The sequence below is a fragment of the Vicugna pacos genome, unplaced genomic scaffold, assembly GCF_048564905.1.
Source record: "Vicugna pacos unplaced genomic scaffold, VicPac4 scaffold_8, whole genome shotgun sequence".
NCBI lineage: Eukaryota > Metazoa > Chordata > Mammalia > Artiodactyla > Camelidae > Vicugna > Vicugna pacos.
The window spans coordinates 12,501-34,405 of NW_027328729.1; the positions used below are offsets into that span (position 1 = coordinate 12,501).

The 21,905-nt window shown below is 51.8% G+C and overlaps 1 long non-coding RNA gene and 1 other non-coding gene across 2 annotated transcripts; one reads left to right on the forward strand and one right to left on the reverse strand.

Moving 5' to 3' along the window:
* The first annotated feature begins 2,043 nt into the window (after positions 1–2,043).
* On the forward strand, positions 2,044–5,347 carry LOC140692512 (uncharacterized). The gene is made up of 4 exons (XR_012068080.1): positions 2,044–2,105; positions 2,455–2,539; positions 2,749–2,858; positions 5,152–5,347. It is a non-coding gene; the product is annotated as an uncharacterized lncRNA (long non-coding RNA).
* A 2,033-nt stretch (positions 5,348–7,380) lies between these two features.
* On the reverse strand, positions 7,381–7,487 carry LOC140692523 (U6 spliceosomal RNA). Its single transcript, XR_012068091.1, has one exon. It is a non-coding gene; the product is annotated as a U6 spliceosomal RNA (small nuclear RNA).
* Positions 7,488–21,905: the final 14,418 nt, after the last annotated feature.

A 21,905-nucleotide genomic window follows, 5' to 3' on the forward strand; every position in this document is an offset into this window, starting at 1 on the left:
GTGGAGAGAAATCCGCTGAGAGCCTTATGGGGGTTCCCTTGGAACTCACTCTTTGTTTTTCTCTTGCCTAAAGGCATTTAGGATCATTGCTTTCTCCTTGACTCTGACCATCTGGATTAGGATAGGTCTCGGTGTGGGTCTGTTTGAGTTCTCCCTGTTTGGCACCCTCTGAGCCTCCTGGACTTGGATATCGGATTCCTTCTTTAGAGCTGGGAAATTTTCAGTCATGCTTTCTTCAAATACCTTTTCGACCCCCTTGCTTCTTCCTTCCCCTTCTGGAACCCCTATTGTGCGTAGATGGGCACGCTTTCGATGGTCCCGTAGGTCCCTGAGATTGTTTTCGTTGTTCTTTATTTGTTTTTCTCTCAGCTGTTCTGATTGGGTTCTTTCTGTTGTCCTGTCTTCTGGGCCACTTATTCGCTCCTCGGTGTGATCTAGCCTCCTTTGGACAGCCTTTAGACCACTTCTCATGTCAGCCAGTGAGCTGACCAGTTCTCCTTGACTCTTCTTTAGAGCTTCGATTTCGTTTTTGACGTACAGTATACATCTAAACACTATCACTTGGAGGTCCTTCGGTACTTGGATCTCTCCTTTTTTGAAATCTTGATCTAGCAGGCCATCCGTGTCTATTTTGTGGATCGTGCTTTCAGGGAATTTCTCTGGCTCTTTTCATTGGGAGTGGTTCCTCTGCTTCCTCATGCTGCTCCTATCTCTCTGGCACTGTGGCTTAAGGAGTATCAGTTATCTATTGTGGTCCTTAAGGAGTTTAGGTATTTATCTAAAGCCTATACAGGAATAAAACTTTAAAAGGGGGGGAGAGGGAGAGGGAGAGGGGGAGAGAGAGAGAGAGAGAGAGAGAGAGAGAGAGAGAGAGAGAGAGAGAGAGGGAGAGGGAGAGGGAGAGGGAGATAGAGGGAGACGGAGAGGGGGATAGGGGGAGAGAGAGAGACAGAGACAGAGACGGTGGGAGGGGGAGGGGGGTGGGGGAGCCGGATTTTAAAAGAATGGAGGAAAAAAAGGTTTGAAAAGAGTGTACAAGCAATAATAGAAGAGCAAGTGGAAGCAGAAGAGCGATCGAGGTGAGACGTCTTCTAAAAGCCTTTAAAAAATAGAAAAGATCAGAAAATAAAACACAATTGTTTCAAAAGTAAATTTTTAAAAGGTAATCGGAAATAGAACAGACTTTAACAAGAGATAAAACACAGGATTTGAAAAGGAGGGAGAAAGAAAAGGTTTGAAGACACTGTGTAATCAATAATAGAAGAGTAAGTGGAAGCAGAAGAGCGATCGAGTTGAGACGTCTTTTAATAACCTTAATAAAAAGGAGAAAAAAGATCGAGAAACGATATCTGAAACCTGTAAATAATCAATAACAGGAGATCTAAACCAAGAGAAGAGAAAAAGGAAAGGGGGTGGATGTTTAAAAATAATAATAATAAAAAGATTTTCAAGGAAACATTTAAAAGGGATTAAAACCGTCGACGTAGACGACTGTTCAAAAGTCAAGGTTAAAAAGGTAACAGAAGGTAAAACCGATAGAAGAGAGATTAAAAAAGAGAAAGGAAAAGGAAAAAAAAAAGGGGGGGGGGGGACGTGTTCCCGGCACCGCGGTCGGATGCTGCGTTCCTCCCGGGAAGGAGGGTGGCTGGCTGGCCGCCCGCCCTCTCCCGGCCCCGGTCGTTCCGCTGCTCCGTGCGGCTGTGTGCTCCGACTCGGGTCGGCGGCGCTCCTCTCCGTAGGTGGGCTCGGGGAAGACCGTGGAACCGCCCCGCCCCTAGCTGCGTCCCAAAACTCGGCTCCTTCTTAGTCATGGTGGCGCGAGTTCTCTGAGGTACCGGGGCAGAAATATCCTATCTGCCTCGGGCTGTAAACGAATCTCAGTCCTGCCTAGAAGGCTGCGGAGCCCCAGGGTGCGGATTCGAGTCTCGGCCCCGCCCCCGCCCGCATGCTGCACGCCAGAGGCTATGGCGGCTGTGGCTGCGTCCCGCCTCTCTTCTCGCGAGAAGCGCCGGTGATGGCGCCGCGGATCTGAGGAGACGGAGGCTACGGCGCCCCTCCCCCCAGGGCACACCGGCCGTGTTGCTTTGCCTTTCTTTTCCCGTCATGTATGGGGGGGGGGGCGGGTTGTTCTGCTCTGTATCCCCTCCCGGCCGCCGCCCCGGTCCTCCGCCCGGCTCGTGCGGCCTGTCCCGGCCCCTGGCTGCCGGCCTGCGACTCGGGCTGGGTGTCGCGGGGACCCTCTGTGCCCCTTTCACTTGGATCGGTCGGTCAAGGGGTGCTCTGGGTAGATCTGAGGCTCGGGGGCGCCCCCTCCGTCCCGTCGGCCTCTCCGTTGGAGAGGGGCAGTTTTGGCGAACGAGCCCTATTCCTCCTCTGCCGCTCCCTCCCCGCGGGACCGGTCCCTCCCGCACTGTTTTGCTTTTTACTCTTTCTTTTCTCCTTTTCTCCTACCAGATTTTGGGCGTCTTTGTCTTTCGAAGAGGGCGGTGTTCTGTCGGAGTTCCGCAGGTGCTCTGATTGGCCGAGTGGGTCCGTCGATGTGAGTTTTGGTGTATTTGTGGGAGAGGGTGAGCTACGAGTGTCCTTCTACTCCGCCGTCTTGCTTCTCCGCGGGTTATTTTTGAAGAGTAGGTGCTGGGGATTGAACCCTGGGCCTTTATTTTTTGCATGCTAAGCACGGGCTGTACTGCTGGATCTCTAGGCCCTCCCCACCGCAACACACCCCCCCCTTTCCCACCGCCTCCATAGTACTCGATGAATCTCCTGACTAGATATCTATGCTTCCTTGGAATGGGGCCGTCCGTTTCTTCATCGGATGGATGGACGTCTGTGGATTCGTCTCGTTTCTCTCCACTGCGGTGGGTGGCATCGGGGCGTGGGGTGGGGTTGAGTGGCGTGGGCTGGGAACTGTTCTTCACGTGTAGAGGTGGAGCGGAGCGATGAGGATGGTGACTTTTTCCCCCGAGTGCTCACGCCGGGTGATGGAGGCCTGTGGTCTCACTTGGAAGAGGACTCGGGTGACTGGAACAGAGCCCGTGTGGGGTCGTTGTGGAGGGAGGAACTCCACCCCCCCAGCCCCAGCCCCAGCCCCAGCCCCGGCACTTGTACCTCATCGAGGGACGGTCGGCCGAAAACAAATGAAAGCTGTCAGAGGTGGAGGTGGGGGTGGGGGTGGGGGTGAAGGGGTGGGTGGGTGTGTGTGTGTGTGTGTGTGTGTGTGTGTGTGTGTGTGTGTCCCCGTTCCCCGTACCACAGTCCCTGGTCGAGGCCCCCCGAGCGGAGAAACGCACGCCAGGCCGTCCGTGCTCCTGGTTGTCCGGCCGCGTGTCCCCGCCGCCCAGAGATCCCGAACCGTCCCGCTCGCTCCCCTGCCGGGTGCCGTGTGCCACCTGCCTGTCGGCCGGGCGCTATTTTAGACACTGCGAAGAAGTCGGCCGGACGGCCGGGCCGGGCCGGGCCGGGCCGGGCCGAGCCGAGCCGAGCCGAGCCGAGCACGTCCAGGCCGAGGTGGGTGGTGCTGGGTTCGGAGGAGTGGGGTACAAGCGGGAGGCGGGCGTCGATGGAGGGGAGGGGGAGGAGGAGGGGGAGCAGGGATGACGATGGGCTGGGGGGCTTGGCGTGTGGGGTGGGGGTGGGAGGGATGGTAGCCATCCTATGACTTTCTCTCCCCACCCCGCCTTTGGCAAGTCTGTTAGAGTGACGAGGTTGTGCTGGTTTCTGGCTGGTGCACACCATAGTGATTGTGTTCTTCTTTTTCCTGGTCTTTTTCAGGAACCCTCGTCCCGAGGGACTGAATCTAGTGCCCTGTGCTGCGCGGTACGACCTAGGGGTCGAATCTGCCAGGAGAGGTCTTACAAGGATCTGGAGGATCCTGGAAAACTGCTACCATCCGGAATCCTACATGGATATTCAAGATCTTGCGGATGGATGGACGGACGGAAGACGGATCGAATGGAGGCCCCGCCCCATCCCCTGGACCCCTTGGCCCAGGAGGATCGTGATGGGTCTGGAAAGGACTCTTCCGACGAGGGTCTCGGGATGGACTTTCTCGGTCCGCGGAAGGTGTTTCTGCACAAAGAGGAAGAGAGGGGCGTTCTCGGCAGGAGAGCCCGAACCGCCTCCTTTCAGGGATCCGCTCCAGTCTGGGTCGGGGTCGGGGTCAGAACGCGACCACCGACGGCTCCCCTCCCTCGTCTTGGCTCTCCAACTTGGGAAACCCTCCTCCCTGCCCCCTCACCCATCTTCTCGTCAGCCTGCCTCCAGCTTCCCCGTGCCAACTACCTCTCTCATGCTGCCGGACTTTCCTCCCCCTTGGGCCGCCAGGAAGCTCTCCCACTCCTCCACGTGCTTTGGCTTGGAATCCCTGACAAACACAAGCGGTGCTGGAGGGCGGGGCCGGGGGCGGTGGCAGAAGGACTCCCTTCATCTTATGGGAGCGACTTTTATCTCCATAGGTGGCGATTGAGAAAACACATAAAATCACTCAGAAGAATACCCATGTGTAGTCTCCCGGACCTAGATCCGTGTCTGTCTGTCTGTCTGTCTCTCTCTGTCTCTCTCTCCATTTCGCTATTCTGTGTGTGTGTGTGTGTGTGTGTGTGTGTGTGTGTGTGTGTGTGTGTGTGTGTGTGCCTTTCTGTCTGTCTCCCTTGTCTCTCTTTCCTCTCCTCTCCCCTCCTCTCCTCTTCCCTGTTCTCCCCTCCCTTCCCCCCTCACCCCTCCGCTCCTCTCTTCTCCCCTCTCCTCCACTCCTCTCCTCTCCCCTCGCCTCCTCTCGCTTCCCCTTCCCTCCCCTCTTTTCCCTCCTCTCCTTTCCTGTCCTCTCCCCTTTTATCCCTCCTCTCCTCTGCGCTCTCTCTCTCTCTCTCTCTCTCTCTCCCCCCCTTCCCTTCCCTCCCTCCTCCCTACCCCCCAACCCCTACCTTCACAGGGCCTCATAGATTGCAATCGGTTTCCATGAAATGTGATGAAGAGGGAATGAAGTTTAGAATGATATCCCCATGCCATCGAAACCTTCTTCCCCAGGGATAGCGAGTTATTTGTGGTTGTGTTTGTTTTTGTTTTTCTTGTTGTTGTTTTGGGGTGCAACGAGGGCACAGGAGGCGTTGGGAGTGAGGGTGATGTTTCTCTTTCTGTCTGTCTCCTCCTTAGGAAGGATTTTAAGAGGAGGGAGGACTCACAGAAATCTACCATCTCGTCTCGTACTGCAGCTGTGTTTGAGCTTCCTATACGATCTGGGCGGAACACTCCCCACCCTCACCTCAAGCCGCCATCGCCGCCCCCTCAGCCCCCAGCACCCCCGTCCAGTCCCGCGCTTGGGGCGGTGGTTGGGCATGGGGGGATGTTGGCGGGGTGGTCGTTGGTGGGGGTTGGGGTGGTGGAGGAAACCGGAAAACAGACCACTGTGGCACGTGGCTGACTGGGGCTTCAGGGTGAAGGAGGATGAATAAAATGGCCGGAATTAGGCTAACGGATTGCTTCGTTTTGGGGCGGGGGGGGGGGGAGAGGAGGGGAGGATCATTAGGTCATTCATTCATTCATTCATTTGCTTGGGGGGGGGTGTCATTCGGTTTCTTATGCTCGCCCTTAAAACGGTCGACTCTTCTGACTGACCGGTTGCTGCTCACGGTTCCAGGCCCGTTGTTGAAACTGGAAGCTATCGATCTTACTGTTTCTACTGTATTTCACTCATTGCAAGTCATCATCGTGCTGGGTCTCTGAGTCCTTCTCCGAGGAGAAGGTCGGTCACGGGACTACTGACCTGACAAAATAGCCTGAGTGACCAAGAAGGCCACACCTTGAGTGCTTATGAGATAATGAGATCTAACCGCCAGCCTCTATAGAATGGGTCACCTGGGAGGCATCGTGACACCATGCTGAGTCTTCTGATGAGAAAACGATTCTGTGGATGGTGATCGATGCTTGATTGTTTGAGCTATGGCTCTAGAACCACCCCACCCACTCCATCCCCAAGGTGGGTACACAGTTTTGAAGACGCTAGCCTGCTGTGAATCCCCTTTGCCCGGCAGAGCGATAAAATGACCTCTTTTCTTCTAAGCTCCAAGACCTTGTCTCTGGATTCTTGGGCTCATCGGGGACGGGGGCCGATCTTTCGGCAACAAGCGTGCTTCAGAAACAACGGATGCCCGAGAAGGACACTCTGCCTCTCCCTCTTCTTCCGGGCCTGAAATGGGGAGGAAAAAATATCGCTTCCCCTGGAAGCCGGAGTCCAGAGCCCGCCATCCGGAGGGACTTCTGGCTTGGCCTTCTCCTGGGGTGGGGGGAGGGCACGCCACCGCACGTGTTCTTTGTCAACTCCCCGTTTCTCTCTTCTCGAGTTATCTCTTTGGGAAGGCTCCCACACTGGATGAAAACAGACAGACAGACAGGCTGGTATCTCTCCCTACCCCACCCTTCGCCCCCCAAATGACTGATCTTCTGTCCCATCAAAATCACCACTTGTTTTCCAACGTGGCTTTCTTGGATCCTGGAGGACTGACATCAACTTAGAGCCAAGATGGGCACAGAACTGAAGGACCTTCTCGGCTGGCCTAAGAAGTCTGTCATCGTGATGTGGGAGGTATTCTTCGAGGGACCTATCTGACTAAGTGCTTGACGGCCTTTTGGACTTTGAACCAACTTGGAGATAGGAACTAGGATGAGAGGGCCCCCGAAATAGCTCAGCAAACTCTTCTCCACCCTTAGAAGAGAGACAGACAGATAGACAGACAGACAGAGAAAGAGAGAGAGAGAGAGAGAGAGACAGACAGACAGACAGACAGACAGACAGTGTGTGTGTGTGTGTGTGTGTGTGTGTGTGTGTGTGTGTGTGTGTGTGTCTGTCTGTCTGCCTGCCTGTCTGTCTGTCTGACGGTCTGTCGGTCTGTCTGCCTGCTTATTGTAGGAACTCTCTGTCAATGGAAGTATAGTTGACTTACAATGTTGTGTTCATTTATGACGTACGGCATAGTGATTCACTTATTCACACACACACACACACACACACACACACACACACACACACGTATACTTTTTCAGGATAGGTTATTACAAGCTATTGAACATAGTTCCCTGTGCTAGACAGTAGGACCTACTTGTGTACCTAGTTTGTATAGGGTGGTTTATATCTGCTAATCCCAAACTCCTGATTTATCCCTCCGCCTTACCCCGTTCCTCCACCCTACCCTGTCCCCTGTGTTAACCATCGGTTTCTTTTCCATGTCTGCGAGTCCAGTCTGTTTCTGTTTTGTAAATAGGTTCCTTGGAGTCTTTTTAAAATGGAGTTATTTATGTATGGATGGGTGTCTTGACTTACTTTCAGATCCCACCTAGAAGTGATGGCATAGGATATCTGTCTTTCCCTGGGTGACTGACTTCACTAAAACTATGGAACGCTTCACGCATGGGCGTGTGTCGTCCACGTTCAGGGGCCGTGCTGATCTTCTCTGGATGGTTCCCATGTTAGTCTATGTCCTGTGGCAGCAAGCGCTTTCCTTAGGGTTTTTGTCTCAACCTGAAAGCCAGCCCGGAGACTGAAGGTCTTCTAGTTGCGTCCACTATCTGCCTAGGACCCTCTCCACGAATGTTTCCCATTTTCTCTCACCCTTTTGCCTTGGCATCATTGAGTACGAAAACGCTCCGTCTCCTGAAGCCTTGCAGACTGAAGCTGGACAACGGGAGGTAAACGTCAGAGAAATGGCCACAACAGCTCCTGTGGAAACCATCCTCGGGCCTGTTTTCGGGGGAGCCGCTCAGAGAGTTGAGCCGAACACCCCAGGACATCATCAGAGGCATTTCAAACTGCTCGAGCCGTTTCGATGACCCCGATGTGTGGAAATCTCCTACCAGACTGACCCCCTACTCCCGGCCCTGAATCTGGTTTCTCATCTGCTCCGACGATTCACCTTTGTGCTGTACTTTGGTTGTCCACACAAGTGCCTCTTAGGCGATACCTGACTGCTTGCTCCCTAGGCCTAGCTTCAGAAGCCCATCGACACCACCGCCTCCTGAGACGAGATACTACAACGGCAACAGTTTCCTTGAACAGACCTGTTCTCAGAACTAAGAAACTGGGTCCATGAAACGCAGGCCCCCTAGGAAACCATTCCCTCCCTCCTGCCCCCAGACCGCACGCACGCACGCACGGACGCACACGCACACGCACACGCACAGTCAACAGCCCAGCTTTTAATGTGTAAAACTTCCAGGGAAGTTACAGAATAGGGAAATGTTGGGGTCCAGAGTAGGCTGCCCCAAAATGTGCCCGATGGATTATGCTGAATGAAAGGGACTTCACAAGTGGCCAAGGGGGAGGGTATAGGTCAGTGGTAGAGTGTGTGCTTAGCAAGCAAGCACAAGGTCTTGGGTTAAATCCCCAGTACCTCCGGTCAAAAATAAATGCATAAAATCGAATTCCTCTCCCCGCCCGCCCCCCAAAGTATACACTGCTGTATGTCAACTCTGTCTCAATAAAACTGGAAGGAAAAAAAAGGAAGGGAAAAAAAAAAAAAGCATGATTTAACAAAAGAAAGAAACAAACAAAGAAAGAACTGCCCGAGGCAAGAGGAACACTCTGTCCCTCCTTTCTGCCTCCCTGGAAGCAGGGGAAAAAGAATTTTTTTTTTTTTTTAAAGTCTCCCATCCCAGAGGAATCTATCAAGTCAGAGGTCTGCTTCCATGCCCTTCCATGATTCTCAAACGGTTTAGTGGGGTTTACCCAGGTTAGGAAAAGGAGGGGACTCCTTTGGCCTGAGACCAGGCGAGATTCTCCCCCTCCCTCCCGCCTCCCTCCGTGCAGTTGGGACGGGGTGGCCTAAGGGTGGGGAAATTGAAACCAAAAAACAAAAGCCGTTCAACGGAGAGGAGCCGGAGGCCAAGTCAAAGGCTCTGACCTGAGCACAGAGCTTTCTGCATTTGAATGAAGCGATTGAACGAGGCCCTGCCGAATGGATCCTCCTGACGTCCCCGCCCCCGCTTCCAGGAGACAGTCCAGTCGATTTAGGACCCGATTTGGGACCGATCGGTGGAGGAGGCCTGGGCGGCGGCGGCAGTGGCGGCGGCGGCGGCGGCGGCGGCGGCGGCGGAAGCAGCGGCGGGGGGCGGGGGGGGGGGTGCGCGGGCGGGGGCGGGACCAACGGTCGCTCCAGCTCTGCCTGCCTGCCTGCCTGCCTGCCTGCCTGCCTGCCTGCCTGCCTGCCTGCCTGCGGGGCTGAGGCCTGAGGGCCACGCTGGTTCCTGCCACTCAGGGAAACTTGTGCGGGTGTTGCCGAAAGATCGCCCCCCCCAACCCCGTCCCTGACGAGCCAAATAACCCAGAGACAGGGTCTTAGAGTTTAGAAGAAAAGAGGCAGCTTGATTGCTTTGCTGGGCAAAGGGGACTCACAGCAGGCTAGTAGTGCCTTCCAAACTGTGAACCCGTCTTGGGGTTGGGGTTTCATGCTTCTGTGGACGAACAGGTTGGAGCATGAAAGGGAATCACAACAGGCGGGAGCATAAAAGGTGCTCATGATCAACAAGGGTCTCTGATAAAACTTCCTCCTAAATCTGGATGAGTGTCTGGTAACATGGGACCTCCTGGTGGTCTAGTAGGTCATCAGCCCGTGACCTTCTTTCTCTGGTCAGACTCACCCGGCGGCACCAGCGCCACGGAGGAACTCGGGGTGGGGGGGTGGGAGGGGGCTGGTCGTTCTCCTGAGCTTATCCTCCCGTGACTCCCTTCCTGGGGAAAGACTCAGACGTCAAACATGATTGTCAATTTGAACGATCAGAGGAAGGTCCAATCAAACAAACAGTTAGAATCGACAACTTTAGCTGCTTTGAACAGTGGGCCTGGGGCTGGGAGCGGTGTCTGGTCAGTCGAGTTTGCTGATCGTTCTAAAAGCAAGCAGTAAGCATAAAGCCCAAAATTGGCTTAGCCTAAGTGCGGCCACTTCATGATTCCTCCTTCACTGGGGGCCGAGGCGTGGGGGAGGGCGGGGGTGGGGGACACGACTGAGGTGGCGACGAACTTCTCCGTGAATGCTCGGAGCCGAACTGCTCTCTGGGCCTAGGTCCAAAAAAGGCCTGAGTCTCAGCTATGACAGGTTCTCTCTCTTTCTGGGCACATGGACTGACTCGCCCCGCATCCTCCCATCCTGTCAGACCCTTCGGACACGCACCTCCACCCGAGGAGTTCTTTGGCCTCGTCCAGAAAAAACAAACACACGCACGAACAAAACCAACCGAGCACACAGAAACCCTGATGATCTCCTTGGACCCCATTCACTTCGGAGAGTCCCTCTCGTAGAAATCCCCTCAGCTCGATGATTTCACCATAGCCGCCTCCCTTTCTCTGCCGCAGTGACCCCCACCCCCACCCCCACCCCTGCGTGGGCCCTGTCCCTCTACCTATCAAAAACCAAACCCCAGGAGAAAAGAAAATCAGAATGCTGCTTTGAGCCACTGGATCTGTGAAAGGAACCAAACAGAAAGCCGAAATAACCAAACCAGCCGAACACCAAAAGCGAACAGACAGATACCCCAGAAAGAAGGGCACGCTGACCCCGGCCCCTTTCCTTCCTGGAATCAGGACATAACATACATCTACACCCCCCCCCCTCCCCGGCCAGGGCCTGTCTTTGCTCAACCCAATAGAAGAGCATTTATGTTTTGCCAGTTTTCTGGGTCCTTCTTTGTTTCATAAAACTGAGAAGAAATACGTGTGGAAGTTCTCTCCTATGAATTGAACAGACTGAAGATCCTTTAAATAACCAAATGAGGTGGAAGTGCCGAGAGTACCATACGGGAACACACCGAGACACATCATCATCAAATTGACCAAAATTAAGGGTAAGGAGAAAATATTAAAATGAGCGAGAGAAAAGCAACAAATAACATACAAGGGAACTCCCGTAAGGTTATCAGCTGATTTTTCAGCAGAAACTCTACAGGCCAGAAGTGGGTGGCACAACATATTTAAAGTGATGAAAGGGGAAAAGTGACAGCCAAGAATACTCTACTCCGCAAGGCTCTCGTTCAGATTTGAGGGAGAAATCAAAAGCTTCACAGATAAACGAAAGCTACAAGATTTCAGCACCATCAAGCCGGCTTTACAAGGAATGTTAAAGGATCGTCTCAAGTCATCAAACCCTAAGAAAAGAGAACAAAAACATGACAGAGAAAGGGAGGGAGGGAGGGGGGAGAGAGAGAGAAAGAGAGAGAGAGAGAGAGAGGGAGAGAGAGAGAGAGAGGAGACCTACAAAAGATGGCTTTCCCTGTTTAGGGTCTTCCGTTGTTCCTTATACATTTTGAAATTGTTTGTTCTAGTTCTGTGAGGAATGTCGTGAGTATTTTGACAGGGGTTGCACGGAACCTGCGGATTGCTTTGGGTAGTGTGGCCATTTTGATAGTATTGATTCTGCCAATGCAAGAGCACAAGACAGCTTTCCATTTCTTTGTGTCATTTCAGATTCTGGAGTATAGGTAACCTCCTCGATTAAGTTTATTTCTAGGCATTTTACTGTTTTTGACGCAATGGAAGTGTTTATCCCAGTTATAAAATTCTGGTTTTTAAAGTGGAGGAGGGGAAAAAAAAAAAAAAAAAAAAGGAAAGGAAAGGCCACAAATGGCAAAATATCCTTCTTTCTTACGGGTGAATTGTATTCCATTCCGTGTGTGTATATGTGTGTGTGTGTGTGTGTGTGTGTGTGTGTGTGTGTGTGTGTCCCCTCTTTTTATCTATTCAAATATTGATGTGCACTTAGGATGCTTCCGTATCTTGGCCATTATAAATGATGTTGCTGTTAATAGCAGGGTGTGTGTATCTTTTTGAATTCATCCTTATTTTGCGGTTGGCTTTATTCCTTTGATAACTATGTAAGTTTAAAAAGCTAAAGCGCTAAACCTTCCTGGAAACAATGAACAGTACGTATATGTAAATTAAAAAATATGTGTGCAGTAAAAAATTAAAAAATAAATACATGAATAAAAAAGAAAGAAAGACAAGGAAATTAGCTATCAAGCCATGAAAGACATGGAAGAAACTTAGAAGACATCTTACTAAATCAAAGAAACCGGTCTGAAAATGTTACCAACTGGACAATTCCAACCAAAGGACATCCTGGAAAAGGCAAAGCTCTAGAAACAATAAAAAGATCGTGGTATCCAGGGGTTTGGGGAGAGGGAGGGAAGGAGGAATGAACAGATACAGCGTGTGGGATTTTTTTAAGGCGATGAAATTATTCCGTCGGATACCATAGTGGTGGCTACATGTCATTATGCATTTGTCAAAACCCATAGAACGTACGACATCAAGAGTGAACCGTCATGTAAACTATGGACTTTGATTGATAATAGCGTGTCCATGTCGGACCATCAGTTTGACCAAATAGGCCACACTGATGAGGGATGTTGAGGGGAGGGGAGGATATATGTGTGGGTGGGGAGGGCTGTGTGAGAACTCTCTGTATTTTCTGCTCAATTCTGCTGTGAGCCTGAAACTGCTCTAGGAAATAAAGTCTATTAATCAAAAAACAAAAACAAGAACAAACACAACGAAACAAAACAAAACAGCCAAATGAGGTGAACCAGGATTCAGTCATCCAAAATGGAGCTGGACGGCCAGTGGGAGGAACTTGGTTACAGACATAGTCTTGTTTCGGGGAGGGGCACGTTGTCCCCTCCCTCTACACATCTTGAGTCCTCTGGGCTGGACTGATCCAAAAATGGACCCCAGACGGATCGTTGAGCAGGAGCGACAGGGAACCTCCTGTCTTTCATTCAAGCACTCATGTGTCCCCGAAGCAGGCAGCTTTTCTCCGTTTTAGGACAAGAAATCAGCCCTTTGTGCGAAATGGACCGGGCTGAGAGACTTTGGTTTTGGGTGACCCGTCTGTGAAGAATCGAGACGGAGTTTGGGTTTTGGGGGGGGAAGCCCCTGAAAGAAGTCACGAGGTTGGTTGGTTTTCTCTAGGCTTCCGGGGCCTGAAGGCTCTCAGTGGGAGATCAGGGTGATTTCCTAAGTCCAGATGCAGGGAGGGCACCCTCCACGGAAGTGATTGATTTCCCGCTTTCAGGGAGACAGAAAGAAGAGTCTGAGGGTCCGGTCCCTCTTGCGTCTGCTGGCCGGCCCCTCGGCTTCTTCGGTCACTCTCATTTCTAACCTATCCGTGTGCCACGGAGGCACATACATGTTTGGGGTGGCCTCCCCTGGGTCCCGACACCGGCATCCATGGGGGGAGGGGGGGCATGAGTGGTCAGAACTGTATCAAGCTCAAGGGCGCCACCAACCGGTTTCAAAAACAAATCTGCCAGCAGCTGCTAGCTGCAGCCTTGTCGTTTCAAAGTTCCCGCCTTGCTCTTGTGGTGTTTTCTTTCGTTTCCCCTTCTCCACTTGCCCCGTGGGGTAGTCTGGTGACACACACTTCCAGTGCTTCTTTCTTGCATCTGTGTCTCCTGGGCTGCAGTCCTAAGAACCCCCCCATCCCCCCCCGGCCCCCCCCCCCCCAATAAGCTCGTTTCTTTACCCTCCACCAGGTCTCCTGGCTTGGGAATCTCGGTTCACACCATGTGTCTCGTGTCCTCTCTGAATTCATGGGCCCAGCCATCCACCCTAAGGAGACGGAGGGAGGGAAGGAAGGCTTTGACCTGGCGACCTTCCTTGCCGGCATCCTCCGGATTTCGGACCCTTCAGTGTGCCACCCGCCACCCGCCATACCACCCTCACCCTGAGGCCTAGCCCTCGGGGCTCCGTCCACGCGGAAACCTGAACGCGGACGGACGGACCTGGATGGCGGGCGGGGTGGGGGTGGGGGGTGGAGGGGCTTGCTTCATCACCGCCGGAACCGTGGAGGCGACCGAGACAGACGCGTCCTTCAAGAGGTGAAGGGACACGTAGCCCGGGCTAGGTCCGTGCCACGGCATGTGATTTGGCTCTAAAAAGGAAACCAGGGGCCCGTGGAGCCGAGAGACCTGTGGGAGACAGGCGGGGCAGTTTCTGCGTGCACATGACTCCCTGAAAGGAGCCAATCTGAAAAGGTGGCATCCTGTAGGGTACCGGCTCTGGATGACGTTCATTCTCAAAAGGGCAAAAGCCCAGAGAGGGTGAAAAGATGAGTGGGGTTGTGTGTGTGCGGGGGTGAAGGTTGTGTCTCTCTCTCTCTCTTTCTCTCTCTCTCTCTCTCTCTCTCTCTCTCTCTCTCTCTCTCTCTCTCTGTGTGTGTGTGTGTGTGTGTGTGTGTGTGTGTGTGAGTGTGCGCGCGTGCGTGTGTGTGTGTGTGTGTGTGTGTGTGTGTGTGTGTGTTGTGGCGGGGGGGGTTGTTGATGAATAGGTGGAGCACAGGGGACTTTTAAGCAGCAAAACTCTCCGGTAGGTAGGCCCACGATGGGATGAAAACCAACGTGTTGGGTATGGCATTCCCTAAGATGGGGTGAACTGAAAGAACCCTTCTGGGTGTCTGCCCCTCAGCCGAAGTTTAAAGTCCTTCCTAAAGCCAGAAGGTAAAGACCCCCGTGAGCAATCTGAGCGGCCATTGCTGAGGGGTAAGAGCGAGGCCAGTGAATCCAGTGAAAGACTGACTGACTGACGTGGGGTCCTGGGTCCCTCGGCTCGACCCCCTTCCCCGGGAAACCGAAGCCTTCGACGCAGGGATGCGCTTTGACACGCTTATGTCTCATCAGAGAAGGTTTCTTCTGCCTGGCATTGTGTGACGGGGCCGAGAAACCCGTCCTCTCCTCCTTTGCATGAGGTAGCCGTCGCTCCCGCCTTGGCGCAGCGGTGAAGAAGGCTACCAGAAACACGGTTCTGCGTTTCTCTCTATACCGTGGGCGAGCGTCACGGCTTTTCCTTGCGTTTCACCATGCAGTCAGAGGGCATTATCAAAACTAAGCGTGCCATCCAAATTTTCCTTTTCCTTTTTTAAAGTGACTGTCAAGAACTTAGGCAGCATCGAGTGAAAACGTTGGGCACCTTCATCTCTTGGTTTGTATGGAGCCAGCTAGGTCATCAGACCCACATCACCATGATTTCTGAATTCTAAGATACTTTCCAATCCATGATATTGTACATTCCTGGGTCCTGGGATGTCATTCTGGTTGATCAGGTCAAAGGGAATGTGTCCCTCCGTAGCACTGATTAACACGTCAGCTTATTTAAACGACAACAGAGGAAATTCCCTTCGGGCGATATTCATTCCACACGCTCAAGGAAACCGATAGGTTGTGTGCCTGAGCCCACACAGTGTGACGCAAGAACGGGGTGGGGGTTGAGGGAGGGGGAACTCTGGCTAGTGTCCGGGACCTAACGGGAGATAGAGTGGAGGGTGATTTTTGCCCTTCTTCAGGGTCAGGGTGAATCGGCCCGAGGTTGACTTGTGCGCTCAGAAAGAGGGCCTTTATCGGATGCCCCGAGCCGACTTTTCTTTTCTTCTTCTTCTTCTTTTCTTTTTTCAGTTTTATTGATATAGGTTTGACATACAGCCCTCTATCAGTTTCAGGTGTACAGCACAATGATTTGACTTCCATAGATCGTGAAGTGATTATTAGGTAACTTTAGTGAACATGAAACAACGATATTTTAAAAGGGGGTTTAATCAACAGAACTGCTGTTTATGATGATCATCTATTCCTAAGAGAAAGGACAGATGAACACTCCAAAATGCAGGAAGTGCATAGGCACAGAATGATGAACAATCTTTACCCGTGCAGACGTTTTGACACCAGGATACGTGGAAAGCTGAAGTCTTAGAACATAGAAATATTTGGCTCTCCATTTGACCTGGAAATCTCCTTGTTGGAAAGAAGCTAATTTCTCCTCCTCATCCTCGTCCTCGTCCTCTTCCTCCTCCTGTCTTTTTAATTTAAAAAACAAATTTTTTTTTAACAAAAAGTTTTTATCTTTTTGGAGGGGGGACGGGTCGTTAGGTGTCTTTATCTACGTTTTAAGTAATTATTTAGATTTATTCTACGTTTTCAGTGGTGGTAGTGGGGACTGAGCCCAAGGCCTTGTGCATGCTGAGCACGCACTCTACCGCAGAGCTCTACGCTTTCCCAGAAAGGAGCAAATTCCTAAACATAGAGCTGGATGAGCAGGTCAGCTTTTTGATCTCATAGAAGCAGCGGCCCTGTTCTCTGGGGGAACCGTCCTTATCTTGTCCGTCTCGACAACGTCAGAAACGTCTACATAGCTCACAATGGCCTGAGACTGAGGCCAGGGGGCTGAATCAGGTAGAACCTGAAACCAAATGGAAGAAACAAAAAAAGGGGGGGGGGCACGCGGAGGCCTTTTTAAACGTGCACACTGCTGCGAGGGCTCCCTCGTCGAAACTCTAATTCGCAGCCTTCTTAAGGAGAAATATACATCTGAAACGTCTTTTTTTCCACGCAGAGTTTAAAAGCTTTCACCCTCCGAGCCGAAAAACCTTACCCGTCCCATCGGTTCTTTCTAAGTGAGTGGGTTCTCTAGTGTCCTACGCGTCTGCTGGGAAACAAGCTGCTGGAAAACAAGCAACTAGAAACCAAGCTGCACCAACATTTCCATGAGCTTAAAATCTTACATTCACACTTAACTTGCTTAAAAATGCACACGCTTGCTTTGTTTTCATGTTTTACACAGTAGATGACCTAGAACATGCATGATGCTAAAGAAATTGTGTGAGGGGCAATCCTGAGATTGACCGTGAGGGCACAAAGGATGGCAGATATTTCCTTAGGGTAAAACAATGGACGGTCATGGGAAGCCAGATCAGCCATTAACAGAACTTGGTTCTGGCAGGAAAGCATGCGGTTTAACCCCGGGGAAATATTTGCTATCTCGAGATGTCCCAGAGGCAATCACAGGATATACGCTTAGAAATTTTGCATCCCCGGAGGAGGGTGATTGTTCCTGGAAGGGTTAGGCCTGAAATGAATCAGTTAGCCAGCAAGCAGAACTTCGTGCTTCTGGTATGAAATATCTAAAGCCCCACCTCTTTGATCGCATATCTTTTTTTTTTTTTCCCCCCCTGAGCCGTAGACTCCCAATAAACAGGCTGTCGACCAGGCTTTTGGCACTCTAGATCCACGAGACCTTGAGTCCCCTGGTCCCATTTTTGCTCTTTACTTTGTCTCTTTGTTTCTTAATTCTTGCGTCGCCCGTCCTCAGACACGGTCCCGAACTGCGCTGGACGCAGCACCCGTCCTACCCGACTCATGAGTGACCTATAGTTTTTAAATGAAAGCTACAAAGTCTCTGGTCATGTCGATCTGCTGGTCTCGTCTGTATGAGACAGGGCATTACCTGAGTTTCAGAGACATACACAGACACACACAGACAGACAGACACACACACACGCGCGCGCGCGCGCGCGCGCGCGCGCACACACACACACACACACACACACACACACACACACACACACACACTCTAAAGGGAAAAAAGAACAAAGAAAGAGAAAGAGAAAGAAAAAGGCTCAGGGGAATAAAGGATTCGCTTGCTCTCTGTGACATGACCCAGCAGACCTAGTTGTCACAAGACAGGAAGCTCAACTCTCCATGTTTACATTATGTGTTCCTGAGCTTTCTTGCAGAAAATTCTCATGCATTTCTTTCCCCTCACGGAAGTCTTCTCTATTCCCCACAGAGCCTGGGGCGATGGCTCTGCACCCTGGAGGCGCCTGCGGCCGAGCCAAGATATTGGATGATTTGTGGAAGTGATCAGTGATCCTGAGACAAAGCCCTTCCTTTAGGTAGAAAAGCAAGTGGCCCCTGCTGCTCAGGGAGCTGGTGCTCCCCTTCCCCCCCTCCCGTCATGCCACCTTCTCCTTTGTGCACAAGCTATCGCTTTCGCAACAGAGCTTGGCTTGCCTGAGAGTCTTGTGGAAGCCATCCTCATTTCTATGGTACTGCCGTCCAAGGATCTGGAAAGGGCCCAGTCCCATGTATGCATGTAGGCACGTGTGTACGTCCCCGGCTTGTAGGCCTGACGTGTTTCTCCCTCCAGATACACTTGCCAGAGTTCATTCACGAAAGAGCTCTATGGAACTGGTTTTCAAGGGAACATGCAGGCAGGGAATGCGAACAGGAAGGAACCCAAATGTTTTCCTTCAGGTTGACATGATCTGGGACAGATCCTTCCATCCAGAAAACCAAATGTCAAGGGATTGGTCTCGTGAAAAGAGCCATGTCTTGATTGTGATGAGCAGCGTTCGAGGTGAAACTTTTTGCCTCCCTAGGTTTACCCCGAATCCTTGAAGTTCCTGTGGGTTACCTCTGTCATGAAATGTGTCAGCCAGAAAAATAAAATAAAATAAAATAAAATAAAATAAAATAAAATAAAATAAAATAAAATAAAGAGTCTGGGAGCGATGGCTGGCTCGGTCTCAAGTCTCAGGAAGTGTTCACATCCCAAGCAGTCCTGGGGGGTAGTGTGTGTGTTGGGGGGGGGGGAGGCGGCCCGTCTCTGAAAAATTGGTGCCTCCTCCACGTAGTTTTTGGTCCCTTGCAACTGGAGCGTCTGGCGACGTCCCTGGAATGTTTAGATCGTTTCCAAAGAAGATGAGATACGGAAGCGTTCGTTCCTGGCTCCATGAGTCGAAGGGGACGTGCTTTGATATCCTTCTGATAGGAAAGACTCGAGATCTGTCAAGTGTGTTGGCCGACATGACTGGTATACCTTCGGAGGACGGATGGACCGACAGACAGACAGACAGACAGACAGACAGACCGGAATACACACATACTTACTTACTTACATACGTACGTACGTACATACATACATACATACGTATGTGCATACATACATATATACATACAAGTAAAATAAAATAAAATAAAATAAAATAAAATAAAATAAAACAAAACAAAACAAAACAAAACAAAACAAAACAAAACAAAACAAAAGGATGCTGTGAGGAGAAAGTGTCTGTTTCTGGCTAGGACCAAATCGTGTCCGTACGTGGACCGGTTGGGAAACACTTGTGTCCCAGATGGTTCACCGTGACTTCCTCGTGAACATTTGCTGTGACCGATTCGGGCTTGCTTCGGAATAGTCACGGTCTCCGGAATAGTCACGGTCTCGTTCTGAGGAACGTCTCCTGGAAAGCATGTGGAGACCATCTTCGTCTGCCGTCCTTAGGAAACGTTCCAGCAGAGCGGGTGTCCGAGAGCCTCTAGGGGCGATGGCTATGCTTAATGGACTTCTGTCCATCTTCAGGCCGAATTTCGTGGAAGCATGCTGATCTGGCCAGCTGACAAGTCTGAATGGGGGTGATTTTTGGTAGAAATGCGCGTCCTTGGAGAGACCAGGGGAAGGGGAGCATGTCTCAGTGGAAACTCTCGTACAGCGTGATAGAGATGAGAATGCGGTTCTGTGTCATCATCTTTGCGTGCTTCCCGCCACCCTCCCCCTCCCCACCCCGCCCTGCCTTCCACTGATACGCTGGGCCACGTCACGCGTGCTTCGAGTTTTCTCCGATAGTTGGCCAACGCTCTTCCGACTCCCGTTGCCCATGGTTCTCCCGCTTTGGACTTGGCATCCTCGAGAACCAAAGCCGCCCTTTCCCTGAAGCCCCGCCGAGCCGGACTGAGCAGCTGGACATCTGCTGGAGAGAGATCACTGCCGTGTCCCCTCTCGAGACCCTCCTCCTGCCCATTGCTGTGGAGGCCGCTTGGAAAGTGGACCTGAACCCGCATGCGTTTTTCAGGCCGCCCGAGCCTCTTCGAGCCCGACGCCTAGACATCTTCCAGAGTGGTGGCGCTCCGGACTCACACCCGGGGTTTTCTCGTTGGCTTCGGCCACGGACCTTTGTCTTCCTGGAACGAAAGACCAGACCGGTTTCATCAGGTGGAACCATCTGCCTGGTGGCGGGACTGTCGTGGAGCCCTATGGACCACCCCGAAATGTATGTGCAGCCCAAGGGTGATCTCTCCAGCTGAACAACCATCGAGGCCCAAAAGGATCCCCCCCCGCCCCCGCCCCGGGAAGAAAGAAACTTTGACCTTGACCCTTAGCTGCCCGAATGAGAATTTGGATCGGGGTTGGGTAGGGTGATAGAGATCTCCCTTGGCCCAGTTCCCGTGCGCAGGACTTTCAATGACTGTGTCTTCCTGAAAGGACACCCGCCCCCTGACCATGCTGTCTCGTCATCAGTTTGTTTCCACGAGGGATGAAGTGTCATTGTGTGCACGGCAAAGTTGGCCGCTGCCTGTTCGGTCCGCCATCGCTCCGTAAAGGACCGAGGAAGTGTGCGTCGTGACCAGTGACAGATTTCGGAGCCCGTGGGTGGTGGACGGGTGTGTATCTGTTATCCAGGTCACGCGCGACGCGGTGTGTCGTGGTGTGGCCCGCCCGGCCACCCCACCTCCCTTCCCCCATGGAAAATCAAGAGAGAGTATTGCCCGAGACAGACGAAAGTGCAGCCACGAAACCTAAAAGGATGACCCTGGATGTCAACTTGGAGGTGGCTAGGAGACGGCTGAGCATGCATAGGACCACACTGCCACCGTGTGGGATGCTGCACATGTGTCGCCGTCGTGGTTTTCAGCTCCTCCACCTATTGCCCTCACCTACATCCACTCTTTATCTCACTGAACTCTTTTTGAACTCTTTTTTTTTTTTTTGGGGGAAGACAGTGAGAATTTTCTCTCTCTCTCTCTCTCCCTCCCTCTCTCTCTCTCTCTCTCTCTCTCTCTCTCTCTCTCTCTCTCTCTCTCTCTCTCTCTCTCTCCCTACTCTCTCTCATAATTGACCTGACAATAGGATGTCAGTTTTCACGTGTCCAACATAGCGATTCGGGATTCTTCCATGTTCCACGATGATCACCGCGATGAGTCTGGTTACGGATCCGTCACCGGACAGCGTCATGACAATAGTATGGATTGACTCGACTCGCCCTGCTGTCCATGACAACCCGTGATTAATGTATTTAATAATTGGAGATAACTGGAAGCTTGTACTTATTCCTCTCCCTCACCCATTGCACTCATTGTTCCTTCTTGGTATCCATGAGCCTGTTTCAGCTTCCTTGCATGTGTTCCTGCGTATTGTCTTGGGGATTCTGCCTCGAAGTGACAACATCCCTCTTGGACTTAGGTCACTTGGTTAACATCATCCCCTCAAGGTGTAGGTCTCTCCAGACCACGTGACACTGTCCATTCGTCCATCCGCGGGCCCTTAGTGGAACTGCCGGGTCTTCCAGGAGTTTCCTGTGGGATGTTTTGAGGGACTTCTGTCCTGTATTCCCTAATGGCTTTCCTCCACCTCCGTTTTGCCCTCTCCCCCTCGCCCCCACCGCCAACCCCTGTTCCGTGTTGCCTTCTGTCTTCTGTCGGAGAGCGGATTCTGTCAGGTATGAGTCCATAGCTCTGTGTCCGCCCGCCAGCCCGCCCACCCGGCCCCATCGAACGGTGGTCTCTATCACATGTTCCGTCAGAAGCAGGCACTTTCTGCTTGTTTTTGGAACTTGCTGTCGTGATTCCAGGTTCTGGGCCTGTCTGGATATCTCTTACAAACAGAAATGCGTGCGTTTTCCCCCTTTTTAAATTGTTTTTGTTTACTTATTTATGTATTTACTTGCTTACTTATTTACATATATTTATTTATTTAGGCTTTTTTTTGTTGTTGTTGTTCTTGTTGCTGTTGTTGTTTTTGGTTGTTGTTTGCTTATTCGGGGAGGGGAGGTAATTCGTTTCTTTTGCTGGTTTGTTGCCTGACTTAGTGATTGCCTGACTCACCGACTTCCTTATTTACTTGAACGGAGGTCCTGAAGATCGAACCCTGGACCTTGCGCGTGCTGGACAGGCACTCTGCCGCTGAGTTCTACACACCATCCTCCCCCGCCCCCGCCCCTTCCCCATTTGGATACAAAATAATTTTTTTTTTCTTTTAAACTGAAAAAGTCAGTTTGGGTCTCCTGCCCGTGTTTCATCATTGGTTTGTTGGCTTCTAGGAGGTG